Source organism: Sebastes fasciatus, chromosome 20 (assembly GCF_043250625.1).
Source record: "Sebastes fasciatus isolate fSebFas1 chromosome 20, fSebFas1.pri, whole genome shotgun sequence".
NCBI lineage: Eukaryota > Metazoa > Chordata > Actinopteri > Perciformes > Sebastidae > Sebastes > Sebastes fasciatus.
The window spans coordinates 21,149,383-21,164,447 of NC_133814.1; the positions used below are offsets into that span (position 1 = coordinate 21,149,383).

At 38.3% G+C, this 15,065-nt stretch overlaps 1 long non-coding RNA gene across 1 annotated transcript in view; it reads right to left on the reverse strand.

Annotated features, from left to right (window-relative positions):
- LOC141758744 (uncharacterized) overlaps window positions 1-2,597 on the reverse strand; it is a 31,749-nt gene extending 29,152 nt beyond the window's left edge. The window contains exon 1 of the long non-coding RNA XR_012591935.1: window positions 2,395-2,597. This is a non-coding gene — a long non-coding RNA (uncharacterized LOC141758744). The remainder of the gene's footprint in view (window positions 1-2,394) is intronic.
- Window positions 2,598-15,065: the final 12,468 nt, after the last annotated feature.

The window sequence follows — 15,065 nt, forward strand, 5'->3', positions numbered from 1 at the left end:
ATGAGGTTAACATATTTGGCCTTTTAGTGAAAAGTCTTGACAACTATTGGATTTGAATTTGTCCAATACTTTGGTTTATGACCAAATACCTGCAAGGCTAATGCCATTCACAACAGCCTCAGTTGCACATAGTGCTAATTATCAAATGTCAGCATGCTGACACACAAAACCAGGATGGTAAACATGGTAAACATTACACCTGCTTAACATCAGCATGTTAGCATTGTCATTGTGAGCATTTTAGCATACTGACATTAGCATTAAGCAAAAGCATGCTTGTCTTGTCTGCCTTGTTTTTTTTACCAAGGCCCTCTTTTCCTGCACCTACTTCCAATACCCCACATACCGTTAATGACTTAAATTCAAAATGCTACATTACGTTAGATCATTTGTATAATTTGCTAGAGCACAAACCAAACACACGCCCCTCCAACCCCCCCCCCCCCACCATCATCCTCCACACTTCCTCTCACATCTGAAAGCTGTTAGTCCTGCATTTTCAGGGTGACACAGGAGGCAAGCATAAATCTTAACTCCTCCTCCTCCAGCAGCAGCAGCAGTGATTTCTGAACATGTGGCTGGCACCAGGATACCTCATCATGCATGAAATGTCTTCTCCTAAGGCCTCTATGGTAGAATCTCAACATGGCAACAATGCATGCACTGACAGATACAGAGACACTAATGTCACAACAACAGTAAGGAAAAGCCGAAGACCAGAACTAGATGAGAGGGAAAAACTTGACTTGAAGATTTGAAGATTCAAGTCCAACACTGAGTTGATCTAGGATGACCCAAATATTATCTTCTGCATCTTATTTCTCATGCAAACTGTCTGATACAATCATAATTTAAAGATCTTGCTCCCTCCTTTCAATTTGTCAACATTTCCTTTGCAGTAAAACACAAAAAAAACACAGAGGGATACTGCAACAAGATGTGCCAGGGTGACTCGTACTACTGCCAGCAATTACACTCTCTCTATCAAAAAAAGGAAGGCAAGGCATGGCAAAAGGAAGTAAAAACTGCTATCAGCCTGTTTGATCAGCGAATGTTTACGTGACTGAGAGAAATGGCATTCTCAAAGCCTCGGCCGAGACTAAAAACCTCAACAAAAACTTCTCCATATCTGAGTAAAATACTGTAGGAACAGCTTTTGATACAGATAGCTGAGGACGAAGACATCTGCCAGCAACAACTTTGTTTGTTTTCTAAAGATGTCTTTGCAAAGTGAGAACAATCTTAAAAAGGAAAGAGAGAAAGCGTCTAACGTGGCAACTTTACTCACATCCTCCCCATGAAAAGAGGAGGTGAAAAAAGGGAGGAAGAAGAGTGAAGGAGAAGAAGACGGTCGGCGGCTGTGGCCATTTAAATGGCTCAAGTCGTGTACACTCCCTCTGCTAAACAGTGGGTTAAGAAAGAGAAGTCATTTTTTGCCCATGCTGGATGTTAGGGGAGGGAGAACAGACCACACTGCATTCTTCTGCATTGAGGTCACTTTTTTCTTCTCAACCGTTCTGAAGTACTCAGCAAACTTCGGGCTGGACTGCAAGCTCGATCTAATGGAGCACTGAGGGATCTACTGCACATGCTCAGAAATGACATTACCTACTGGTGTTTCCTCTTTCCAAAAACAGACAGAGTTTTCCCAAAAGCATCATAGTGGAATCATTCATTTAAGAGGATGAAATCGGATGCTACAGTAATCTTTAGGAAACTTAAATATCATCTTTTCAGAATGTGAAGAGGAATAAAGGGTGAAATATTGTATGTTTTTGTGGATTTTTTATATTTTTCCACTCAACGTAGAGTCTGAAAAACCTGTGGATGCCTTTCTTATGTGTCAGCATGCAGTTGGTATGCTGAAGAGTGACTTAGCTTTGCTTAAATCATCTCAGGGATCAACTGAATATATGAATTTCTTCAGACTGATGGCTGCTGTAACAATACTACATGCCGTAATTTACGTATTTATGATATTGCTACCTTCTCTATTGTAAAAAATACCACTCAACAAGGTTTGTGGCTCAACAATGTCACACTATTATTTTATTCTTTTGGTTTTATTTTACTTATTATATATTTAGATGTCTTTTTCTATTATCTAGTATTATTTTATATGTTGTCCGATGTGCCTTTTAAGTCTTATGTTCAAATAAACTTGCCTCAATTTACTTCCACCTTTGCTTCTGAGACACAAACACAAGAGGTCCTTGTCAGGAGAATGTAAACATGTCTTATTTTAGCCATTTGAGCTTCATTTTTCACCTGTCCACAGAAGCAAACTCCACAAGCTACCTGTCAAAGCACTTGATCGGAAAACATGCTCACATCAAGTCGGAAAGAAAAATATCACACAAAATAAAACAAACAAACACACAGAGTGTCGTTTACCTCAGGACATCATTCCTGTGGTTTCCTGCTTGGTCCTGGAGGGAGTCCTACAAGTCCAAGCTAGGGAGACATCTTTTCATCCTTCACTGCCATGTGCTGATGTAATGTCAAGAGCTGGGACCTGGGGGCCTTGAGAAAACAACATTGGCAGAAGGTGAAGAAAGGCATTTTGCCCCTTCACTGAAGAAAAGAAGTTGCCATAAGGTAACACTGATTCACAGCCCTGTAAAAGGATGAGACACCTCAGTTTCACAGCATACATCGCATGGGGTAAATGCTGAGATCTCATACTCTACTATCATTTAATGTGTGGTAAAGGGTGTATGAAACTGGTTGAGCTTTTGCAAAGGCTCACAGCAATACTTTTCCTCCATATGAAAACTTACTTTATAAATCATCACATGTGGTGCACAGATGAATAGTAGACTGGTCCGGACTCCTCGAGAACAAGATGCTGCAGAGAGAATGAAATCAATTTGAGATCATCGTACTCATGACACAACACAGTGCTAAGGTGTGAGAGGCCAAACATGTCAAATATGGAGAAAAGAAGGCTTTGTGCACTTTACTAGAAACACAGATATGAAACTGATGTCAACTAAACACAACCAGGACAAGTCTTTTTACTCAAATGCACAGATGAAGTTCCCATTGATCTTCTCATCTAACTCTGCTGAGATGTAAACATTGTTAGGTAGCTAGCAGTGTTAGTTGTAATAAGTTACCTAGACTTTTTGCAGTCACGTCTAGCAGTTTAAATCCACAAGATAACTGCTCTTTAAACCACGTTTTCTATTTCTACATATCTGTGATATACTCAAGATAAACGTGTAAACATGACAGCTAGCTAGGTGCTGTTAGTGAGCATCTCTGACAGAGCTACGCTAGCTGTTTACTTCAGGTGAGACAGCAAACACCTGCTCCAGGTTTAATCACCCAGGTGTTGAGTAGTCAATCAAATAAATTAAATAAAATAGCAATGTAAATTAATACCTAAGTTACCTAAATGCAGTTATTCTAATCAGTATTTACAATGGCAAAAAAATAAATAAATATATATATATATATATAATTAAAAAAGAATATCAAAACAGAGATTTAAGTCTTTAATGAAGATTAAATTTTAACAAAATGAAAGAGTTCAAAAAGTAATTAGGTCCCACATATTTTATTAAAAATTGTGTACTGTAAAAACTGTAGCCTACTTAAAGGGACTGTTTGTAACTTTTTAAGCGTATAAATGTACCGGGTCAGGACACATGCGCGCTCGCGTGTGGCCGCTGTCTCTGCTCCTCTGCCTGCTTGCCTTCACTAACACACCGCACACATTCTCGCTGCCTCGCTCCACCTCTAGACGTGAACGCGCGCACACTCCACACTGCAGAAGAGTTAGTTTAGCTCTGAGAATATTTAGTGAATGTACAGTGGATGTTTGTGCAGAAATCAATGCTGCAGCTCCTCCAGACCAACAGAGGTTTCCCATGTCTTGTGAAGTGACGGAGCTCCGCAGAGAGAAACGTTATCGTCTCTGACCAAAACAGAAATATTGTGCTTTTTACTTCACATTTGTTTTACGACATTAGTTACTAGTTACTTTCCAGATTCAGATTACTAATACTCTAATATATTGTTTATATTGTGTACACTATAGATATATATCTCTAGTGTTGGTATGTATACAGTATTTACTTTGTATTTACTGTTCCTGTACATTGCCTGGATAAGCTGCTGCTGTAATCTATCTATCTATCTATCTATCTATCTATCTATCTATCTATCTATCTATCTATCTATATATCTATCTATCTATCTATCTATCTATCTATCTCTAACTCTACAGAGTATTTTTGCACTGTAGTATTAGGATCTGAATACTTCTTCCACCACTGGTGCTAGTGAGATGTTTGAGACAATGTTTGAATAAGAGTGAATGTGTGAATTAGTTTAAAAGTAAGACATGAAATGATCAGGAAGACGTTACCCCCTGAACTGTATATTTTATATTTTTAAAAAGTACATATTTGGTAAATATCATACAAGAATTAGACGTCTCTAAAATACAGGAGTATGTAGGCTTTTAATGACAAGGGTGAGTCGTCACAGATAACAACACAGTACATGCCATAAAGTTTTGACTTTAGGTTATTGACACAGTAGCCTATACAATATGTTCTGAATTGAGTGGAAACCTTGTGCATCATGCTGTCATCTAATGTGAAAACAAAAGTTTGAAATCGAATACAGCTCACCAAAGTGTGATCAATACATGTTTTGATGTTTTATTTTCCACGTGTAGGAGTTGAATGAAATCTATTGCAAAGAAACCTAATGACATTCAGGGATTTCATGAGTGGCTGAGGTAAGTTATACCTTTCTTTCTTTCTCCTTTTCTACTGTTGTCCAAAAGAACAAATATCCAGAGACTGGACAGTTATGACTAATGCCTTTAACTTCTGCTCGTCTGTATCTGGGAAAGAGAGAAAATCCTACAAGATGCAGACTGCCAACGCTGTGATGACATGACAACTTGTATTTTACTGGGACGTAGTACAGCCCAAACATTTACTCACTTTGCAATTAGAAGTATTAACAGTTTTTATTCATATTCATCCACTTACTCCAGAAATATAGATAACCACAAGTCACACAGCTAGATTGACAGTGCTTAAAAAAATGCAAAGATCAAGAATGCATTAAAATATTTGTAGGTAATAAGACGTTCTTGTGCTTAAAAATGAGCCCAGAATGTCATTGTCTCAACAGTGTAAAAACTAGGACGTTGTTAATTTTCGTTTCTGTGGCTGAGGGGAGAGTATGAGTCATCCAACAGATGGGAATTTTTCCCCTACATAGTTACAGGCTTCCCTATTTCCATCTCAAGTCTCCCTTAGTTTGAGGTTACCTGCTCTCTATTCTGCTTCTCTGTTTTTTGGTTCTAGAAATAATGGAGCCTCAATGTGGATCTCACTTTCCTTTTTAATCCATTTGAGAACCGAATACCTCCTTCTACTCGTCTTTCTCTCCTTGCTTCTCTTTGTTTGTCTTTTTCCTCTCCTACACTCAGCTGTACCTCCTACTTTCCCCTTCGTTCTCCTCACATGTGAGCATCTCAGTAGGCCGCAGTATTTATGAGTGCTTGCAGAGGGGCGGCGGGCAGCTGGAGTAACGACATTTCCAGACGGGATCTCTGAGCTCATTTCCCCCCAATCATTCCTCGCAAACACACTTTGTGACACAGTCAGACTCAAACCGTGGTCCTATAGATGCCATTTCTAAGTTAAAAAGTTTACATCTGGTGGTGCCTAGGAGAAAGCACTTCGCATAACTAAGAGATCTGAAAACATAGATGACTACAAAAGGAGATGAGAATTTTTTGTAAAGAGGCTGATCCTAAAACAACTGATGCCTTTTTTGTTGGCTTACTGATGTGCTATTCAGGTTAAGCAAAGACACAAAAGAGAAAACTAGGGATAAAAGGACGAGGCAGTGTAATAAAGCACTGACTAACTTTCCCAGATGTTGGGAGCGACCGGCGTCAAACCACCCTGAAGAGACTGCAGGTCAACTGGAAACTACGTTCAGGGAGAAACGGGAGGAAAACTCTAGACACCTAAGCATCACTTTAACTGCATTTCTCTTCAAAAAGGCAATAAGTAAACACATCAGAGGTGAAAATACTACACAATTAAAAAGTTGATGATTCAAAATAGTTCCTGACATATGAATGTAATTTGGAGACGCACACATAGAAGAAAACGTGTGTCACTTTTTCCTTTTTTTTGTGCATCTCCCATCCAGAATAGAATATTCCATCCCAACATAATTGTGCTATAACTCCCTTCACTTTCTTCATTGTAACACACACAGTTTGAGCTTTTGTGGCAGTGAAATATGACACCCACATGCACGGTGGAGCTCTTTGGTTTTTGTCTTGTGGCCTCTGACGTTGTGCTAACTTACAGATAATCAACACACAAAATGTCGTCAGATGATGGAGCACTTTGAGGACTTCCTTTAATTCTCCATGGTGATAAAATCAGTAATGTCTAAGTCATTTGTTCTGGAGCTTGTGCACATCATCTTTGGACATATTTTGCAGCAATCTCAAATATAAACTACAGAAATGAACACTCTCTGCTCCAGAGGATTTTCTTCATGTGATACTAAGAGCAGCTCTTCAGATAAACCTCTCACTATCCGGTATATTCTCTCTCTCTTGCTCTCTGCCTATCCCTGTTTTTTAGTGCCACGCTTGCCAGTAGTCTTGCACATTATCTGAAGTCAGGGAAGGATCCAGTCATATTTTCCATCCACTCTCTGTGTCTGACTGGATGTCTGCGCTGGTGGGAGAAAAGAGAGCAGGCAGGGGAGAAAAAGAGGGAGGGATGGAGAGTTTTGGATGGGGGCTGGGACTGTGGAGAAATCCAGATGCGGAGACGAGAACCAGACCAAGAAGTAGAGAAAAAAGGCCTTTGCTGAAATTTGTGAAAGAAAGAAAGCCAACAACTAGATGTGAAGCGTATCAAACATCAAATCCTGAAAAACTTTATACCATGTGGGTATAAAGAGGAGACTAGTGAGCTCACCTTTTAATCAAAAGATAGACATTTAACATCAAGCTGTCATTAGGTAGGCTAGTGAAGGACGTGGTACCATGATGGTGGCTTTGGGTTTTTAAATCTGTTCCCCCACACCCCCCATTTTCTCTCACGCCTCACAGGGGAGGTGATGTGTCATGATGGGTGGAGCTCATGAGAGGCTGGATTTGTGAGGCAGCTGAGCTCTGGTTTCAAACATAGTTGACGTGATTTAAACAGTTTCACATCCATTTATCCTTTATAACCTTTTACATTATCTAATAATGATAAAACATGCAAATGACCTTCAGATTTCCAAATAATTGTTGAATCAATATGTGTAAATTGACGGGACTGGGTCATCTACAAATCATATCAAATGTCAAATAACAATTTAACTCATCATTCAATAATTCTAATAATATTCCTAATACTACTACTACCATTGCTAGTAATGATAATATTGATAAAATACAGTTATAATAAATGAAAATGAAAATAATAAATACAGCTAAATTTCATAAAACAATCTTTACCTTGAGTTACAAGAATAGTTTGACATTTTGGGAAATATTCTTATTCTTTTTCTTTCCGATAGTTAGAAGTGAAGATCGATACCACTGTCATGTATGTGGATAAGATATGAAGCTACATGTCAGGAGACAGTTAGCTTAGCTTTGCAAAAAGACTGGAAAGAACTAGCCTCTGTCCAAAGGTGCCTACCTGGCGTCTCCTACGGCTGGTCAAGACATAATCCCCTAAAGCTAAGTACAACCAAATGCAGAAAAATATATTTTTAGGCGACCAAAAATGTTAAAATTAACTTTCATGAACTGGAAACACACTGTGAAAGGGTTAAAGTTCTAAGATAAAAACGCGGACAACTCCCAGACCAGACAACGCCGTGGTAGCGACTTGTCAATCACAAGGTAGCCACGCCCTAAAGCATCCCCTGCTTTATGGTCTATTTGACTCTAAATGGGACCATAATTTACTAAATGAACATCATGCTGTATTGAAGAAGACTTGAAGTGACTGAGACAATAAACTCATGTTTACAATGTTTACTGAGGTAATAAATCAAATGAGAAGTAGACTCATTTTCTCATAGACTTCTATGCAATCAGACTTCTTTTTGCAACCAGAGGAGTCGCCCCCTGCTGGCTGTTAGAAAGAATGCAAGTTTAAGCCACTTCCTCATTGGCTTCACTTCTCAGACCCGGAGGTTGACCATCATTAAAACAACAACTTGTTGATGTTACACTTTATTTTTTTGTACGGATTCAACAAAGGAGATATAAAGTGTTAATTAGTGAGCTTTAGAGGTGCTGGTAGGTTGATATTGTTACCTTTGGACAGATCCAGGCTAGCTGTTTCCCACTGTTTCCAGTCTTTAAGCCAAGCTAAGCTAAGCTTACCGTCTCCTGGCTGTAGCTTCATATTTAAAAGATATGAGAGTGGTCATTCTGCTCATCTAAGTCGGCAAGAAAGCAAATAATCATACATTTTAAATGACAAATTATACTTTTATGACAGTTGAAAGTTACAGAAAAGCTTATAGTTTAAGATTATTTTGTCAAACTACTGTTTCCAGTCACATCTAATAATGGGACCTTAACAGGGACCAGACTGAACTTCTGATGATTCATTGAATATAAACATCTATACAGTATGCAACATGTCTGTCCTGAATGTAAATGACTACTGTTGTGGTGGTGAGAGTGGTGCTCAGCCAGCCAGCAACAACCCCAGCCTGCAGACTAGAAAGACAAAAGTAGGAGATGATTGCAGTTCGCATAGGGCTCTACTTGAAGTAACAGTCAGAAGTGGGCTGAAGCATTCGCCCTGTAATTGAGCATTTACCCCATAACGCCGCGTGGAAGTCTCTCTCTCTTTTTTTTCTTTTCAACTGATGCTACTGCTTCGAATGAACTTGCAGAGTCTGCGGCAGAGCTGGAAGGTTTATTTTCACTGAGGCGACCGGTGAAGTCACACTAGTTATTTGCTCGTCTGTACACGTACACGGCAGACTCCAGTTGTTATGTGAATGAGGATCTCTGCTGATGTTTACCAAGGAGTTGATTCATATCAGGTTTTATTAATGAGTTGTAGTAGTGCTATGTCATAACACTGGAGAGTGATTATTTTATCAGCTATTTGCCTTTTGTTGATAGATCACAACAGAGGAACGGACAGGAAATGGTTAGGGAGAGAGATCACCTGCCAAGAATCTTTTGAAGCTCTTTTCCAAACAATTTCCAATGACGACTTCTCAGATGGTTCTGTGTAACAAACCACCTGGCGGGTCAGGTTAACACAAAGTACTACCAGTACCAGAATCAGCAATACCTATACAGATAACAATACTTTTTATGACAATATTATAAGTGGCTAATATGATGCCCCCGAGGCTTAAGGGCTAATGCTGTATTCACACTACAAGCGACACAGCAACAGGCTACAAGCCATTTTCAATGGAAGCTGGCGAAGCTACAAACTGACGCCCGACACGCAACGAATAAAGTTGAACTGATCTCAACTTTTTTCAGCGCTCTAATGATGCCGTGAAGCGTCAACCAATCATATGTTTTTGTTTCACCCTGTTCCGTTCCATCAAAAAAATGCCATTAACCAGTTCGCAGTGATATTTAATGACATAACTACATCAACGAGCGTTCGAGCAACACTTGAACGGTGACTCGATGACAACGTAGCTGGCCGTTTTGTTGCTTTTGTCACTTGTAGTGTGAACGTAGCTTAAGACGCCAACCATCGCTGGTTCGAATCTCTCTCTTTGTTTCCTGTCATCTCTCTACAAGTTCTATCTAAAGTATGCCCCAAAATTTTAATTGACATAAAGTCACAAATGGACTATCATTTAGGGAAGAGCAATGCCATGATTTATGAGGTGAATTAGTCATTAATCTAATTATACATTTTCATAACACCAACCAATACCAGCTGTGTTTTTTTTTTTACTATTCTCCATTAATTTCTTTAAACACAATGTTGTTTTTTTGTGATAATTAACAAACACTTATTGTGTGAATTCTCTGAACTAGTGAGGTGATCGCTGTACTTAATCACACAACAGCAGCAGAGAAGCAAAGACCTCAAAGAAGAGAGTTCATGCTCCCAGAGCCAAAACTCAAAACAAGAACTGATATCAGTTGTATTAATAATTTAGGTGTTTAACCACTGACCACTCCCAATGAATAACGGACTGTAAGTTGCTCTGAAATGTGAGATGTTTCACAAAACGTTTTGCAGTCATTCATCAGTATGTTCTTTCTCCATATAGGTCAGCCTCCAAAATCTCTTTTTGTTTGTCCCTTATGTGTTGTACTTTACAAAAACGATTCACAGTTTGGGGAGCTTTCTGCTAAAAACAAAAGAGCAATTTTTACCATGATTATTCACTAAATGTGCACATATCATTTTGGAAAACTGTTAAGATAGAAATTATGATAGTTTGGTTGTACACTTGATAATAGCCATTTTGAATTTAAAGATATACTGTACACTGACTGATTTAATTTGTGATACTGTACAATTTTCCTCATCATACCCTGTAATCTGTCTGGGCCTACAATGCAAAGCATGAAAAACCCATAATTGCAAATCATTAAAACACATCATAATGGTCTGGAACAAAGGTTTAACAGCAAGTAATAGTGGCCTTATTACTGAATGAATGAGACAGTGAGTTAAATAACACATTATAGTTTTTAAAAAAAGCAAAAAGCAAATAAATGCCCCTGGGCATCTTAAATAAGGTGGAAGAAAATGAGCCTTTGGGCAGTCAGTGATAGAGAGAAGTGAGAGAGAGAGAGAGAGAGAGAGAGGGTTCGGCTTTGTTAGAGTTTGGAGCAGCAGAGACTTACAAGTAGAAACACGTGGACAAGGCCAGGCAGATGCTACGTGTTGCTGGCTACAGCTCAGAGGCTTGCTGGGGAATGCACAGTTTTGGTCCTTTTAGTTACTATGCAAGCTCTGCCTCGTCTTCATGCTGCATGTAAACCTACGTATGGAGATGTCCGCTCCAAAATGATCGCCTCAAGTAAAGTGATCCAATTAGAGTTCCTACTACTGTAACTCCATCAGCTTCAGTACAGGACAAATAGGAGGTGTATGAGTTGACCTCTCCTGAGGGTCTGCACCACTATTAACAAACACACGATCCCCTCCACCATCAAACAGCTTCCGTTCATAAATGCTTCTCCCATGAAGGCCTGTCAGGTTTCATTGAGGAAAGCAGTCGCTCTATTCTCATTAAAGGGATAGTTTGGGTGTTTTAAAGTGGTTTTGTATGAGGTACTTAATCATAGTCAGTGTATTACCTACAGTAGATGACGGTGCCCAGTTTGGAGAAACAGACAGGAGTTACCGAACAGAAGCAAAGCAATGTACGGCTGTGGACGGGACCGGCAGCAAAACGTATTTCAGCCACCTAAAAGAAAGGCTAACCAAAAAAAAAATCAATATTTGTTTAAATTTACGCTATATTTAGAATATTTTCCTCGGGAGAACTGAACTGAAAGTGAAACTTATCTATACTGTTTTTGTCATCGGAGTCTGCTGGCTTTGCAGAGAGCATAGAAAAGTTTCACTTTCCGTTTAGTTCTCCGTCGGAAAGAGTGTCTGAGGGCAAGATAAAGCAGTGAAAATATTAAAAGTATTACGGAAGAGTATTGCTGCCACATCAGGAAAAAAAACGGATCAGTATCACATTATAACGTGAAAAGTTTATTGTTATAACAAGATGTTTTTGCGTTATTACGACATACAAACTTATCACGCTTTAACAAGAAACTATTCTTGTTGGAACCATATACTATTTAGCTTGTTATAACGTGAAACTTGTCATGTTAAAACGTAAAAACTTATGTTGACTTACATGAAATGTTTCACGTTATAACAATATAAGTTATCACATGAAACATTTCACGTTATTGTTATAACAAGAAACTTTTCTTGTTATAACAATATTGTAAAATATAGTGTATACACTTAAACGGATATTGATTTTTTTAGGTGGGCCTTTCTTTTAGGTGGCTTTAAAAGGACAAAAGTCATGAAGACACCTTTTCCAACAACCTGTTACATCTCAGGCTCGTGTACTTCCACAAGCTGCCAATGACAAACTCTGAATTTCCTCCCCAGAGTCGGTAAAGCTCGGTGGCTCCAATTCAATCTTTTTTGTTCTCCTTCTTCACACAGACAAGAGTGAATTTCGATTATCTTCACTGGCGATGCTGAAAGTTGTGGATTGTTTCTCCTGGCTGAAGAACCTGACAGCAATTTCTCTGCTAAACTATGCTAAATATCTTGTCCAGCAGTTAGAAAACATGTAGCTCAGTGAAGCTACAGTGGTAGGATGTTTGAATGCAGCTGAAATGCCATAAACTCATTCTGAGCGCTTCTACCCAAACCACCAGTCTGAACTCTGAGAGACTCGCCACAAAAAAATATATTATAGATTGCAGCAACTCTAAACACCAGAAAATTACCAGTTCTATTTAAACACTGTCCTGAGAGCTTCGGCTTCATTTCACTCATGGAAAGTCACTGAGAAAGTACTGCTTAAAAGTCTGAGTCCATCTAGTGATCAAACATACTTTTAACTGCATTTTGCACTTTCAGAACACGGATGAAAGAAAGAGAATAAAACCAAAAGTCCTATGACTGTGCTGAGGAAAGTCTTTTAAAGTTAAAATCACAGAGACAGCACACAGGCACACGTCTTATCAAATGGGCTTCCTCTCAGACAACATGACTCGAAACAGGACTTCCCTATTTTCATTTCATTCAAAACACCCTGAAACCCGTGATAACTGTTTAACTTTAACAATTCCCCCTCTCATTCTCCTTTTCATTGTCCAACAAAAAGTCACTTAAATGGGTGTGTCTTATTTTGAAGGTGCACTTGTGGCACTTTAAATCCCTGTATTGCTGCATTATGCACGTGCTGTCTCTTTCACTGCATCACTGCAACAGCCATCATTGCCACACTCTCATTATCTAACAATTGCCCCAAATTAAGAAAAATCAATCAGTAATTATTATTTAATTCAAAGTCACAAAAAGATGACAAGTCTGAAATGATTTGAAAGGAAGGATAGGAGATACTGAATAAACGTATAAAATCTCTATTTCTAATTCATAAAGGATGGTTTTGTTGCTCTTGCATTTACAATATCAGAATCTCCATCTCAATAAGGTGATGTAAACCTCCTGCAGGCTGCAACGGATGTTACACAAGTGCATGACATCAGGTGTACCGTAAAACCTTGCCGAAAATAGGGAGAGACAAAAAATGTAAAGAGTCACTGAAATAGAGATTGACAGCTGTCTGTCTGTTTGGCAGGTGTTTGAGCAGACAGACGGCTTTCATTATTGACGAGGAACAGATGCATAAAAAAAAAATACCTGCTTAGTGCAAACAAAACCACCAACCACACAGAAATCCTCTGGTATGATTCAATATCCCTAATAGCCTAGCCTAGCTTATATCTATTATTATTGTAGTTTTTTTAATGTTATATATTTATCTATTTCATTGTATTGTTCGAAATAATTTCAGTTTTGTCTTGTTTGTTAGTTATGACCATTTCATACATTTTCATTTTACATTTTTTTTGTATTCTTTGTTTATCCAGCAACATGAACTAGCCTGGCCAGCATGATAGCTACGAAACACTTCCATAAACATCAGAGGGAGCTTTGTGAAGATGTTTTTGGATATTTTATGCAGCTTATTCATGACAATTTGGGAAAACTTAGCCTATTTCTAATCATGACATGTATTGTATTTCATACTAGCAAGACAGTTATGTAGTAACGTTAGCTTATATTGTATGAAGCTAGTATGTAACTAGCAACTATCATCTGTACTACTTTTGTTGTTGTTGTTTTTTATTGTATCTCTATCTTTTCCTCCAAAATAGTTTCAGTTTTGTCATTTATGGTTTTTATTCTTTTTTTTTTGGTAAATCACAGGACAATCATGGAGCCATATTAACACTTACATTCAAGATAATGTAAGTTAATGATCACAAGGAGAAGTCAAAGGCCTACTGTGTTTTATAAACTCTTCATTTCCATTTCTCAAAATGGATGTGAGATCTATTTCAGAATTAAAAACATTCCCCTGAACCTTACATACAAAAAAGGCTAAACCATGATTTGATTGTGTCGACTAATGAGTCATCAGTCTAACATGCTTTTGTGCTTGTGATAAATGTCGGCCACTAAAACAGGACAGGTTCTTTGGGTTCAATGTCAGAAAAAGAAGAAGACAACAGCAGAAGAGAGTAAATGAAAGGTCAACTTGGGCCATGCAGCAATTGTAGAAGCTGCAACGTGTCCACAGTGTAACCAGACTGCTTTGTGGCGCTGCCAAATTTTCTTCTCTCTCTCTCCCTCCCTCCTTGTCTCTAACATCATGGGATGGCCATGCCTCTTTTGGAAAAGATGGATTTTTAACACAGGTTGTTGTAAATACATGCTTTAAAACACTGTTCATGTCTTCTTCTGGATTATTGTTTACTTTTATTGGAAACAAAGATGAAAGCATTATTATTCGTGGCTTATTTGATTGGTTTAAAGGGGTAACAATAGTAGAGGAAGGGTTCAGATGTCTAAAATGAGGGGAAATGTTTCACAATTCATATACACTTCAGGTTAGCATTTGCTTTCCCTTTAAAGACATAAAACCTGGATACAATGTGTGTAAAGTTATATTTAATAATATATACATTTAACTGCAGTTGGTTGCAGGTGCTTGATGCTCAGAAGGTGTACAGGCCCAGAGTTTTAATACCTATAATAAGATGATTTCCCCTCAAGAATGTCTGTAAGGGACTTACTTACTTACTTACTTAGTTTAGTTTAGTCTACATACATCCTCAAATTATCTTGGTAATATTTTAATCTCCATCTGGTTTGCTCTCCGTGCGTAAATTCATTCATTCTGAAGCCATTTCTTCTTCTTTAAAGAAACCACTGATCATAAAATAAAAGGCATTTAAATAAAATAACCTCCTGTACAACTGAAATCCATTGTGTGTGTAAAGTTATATTTAATAATTTATG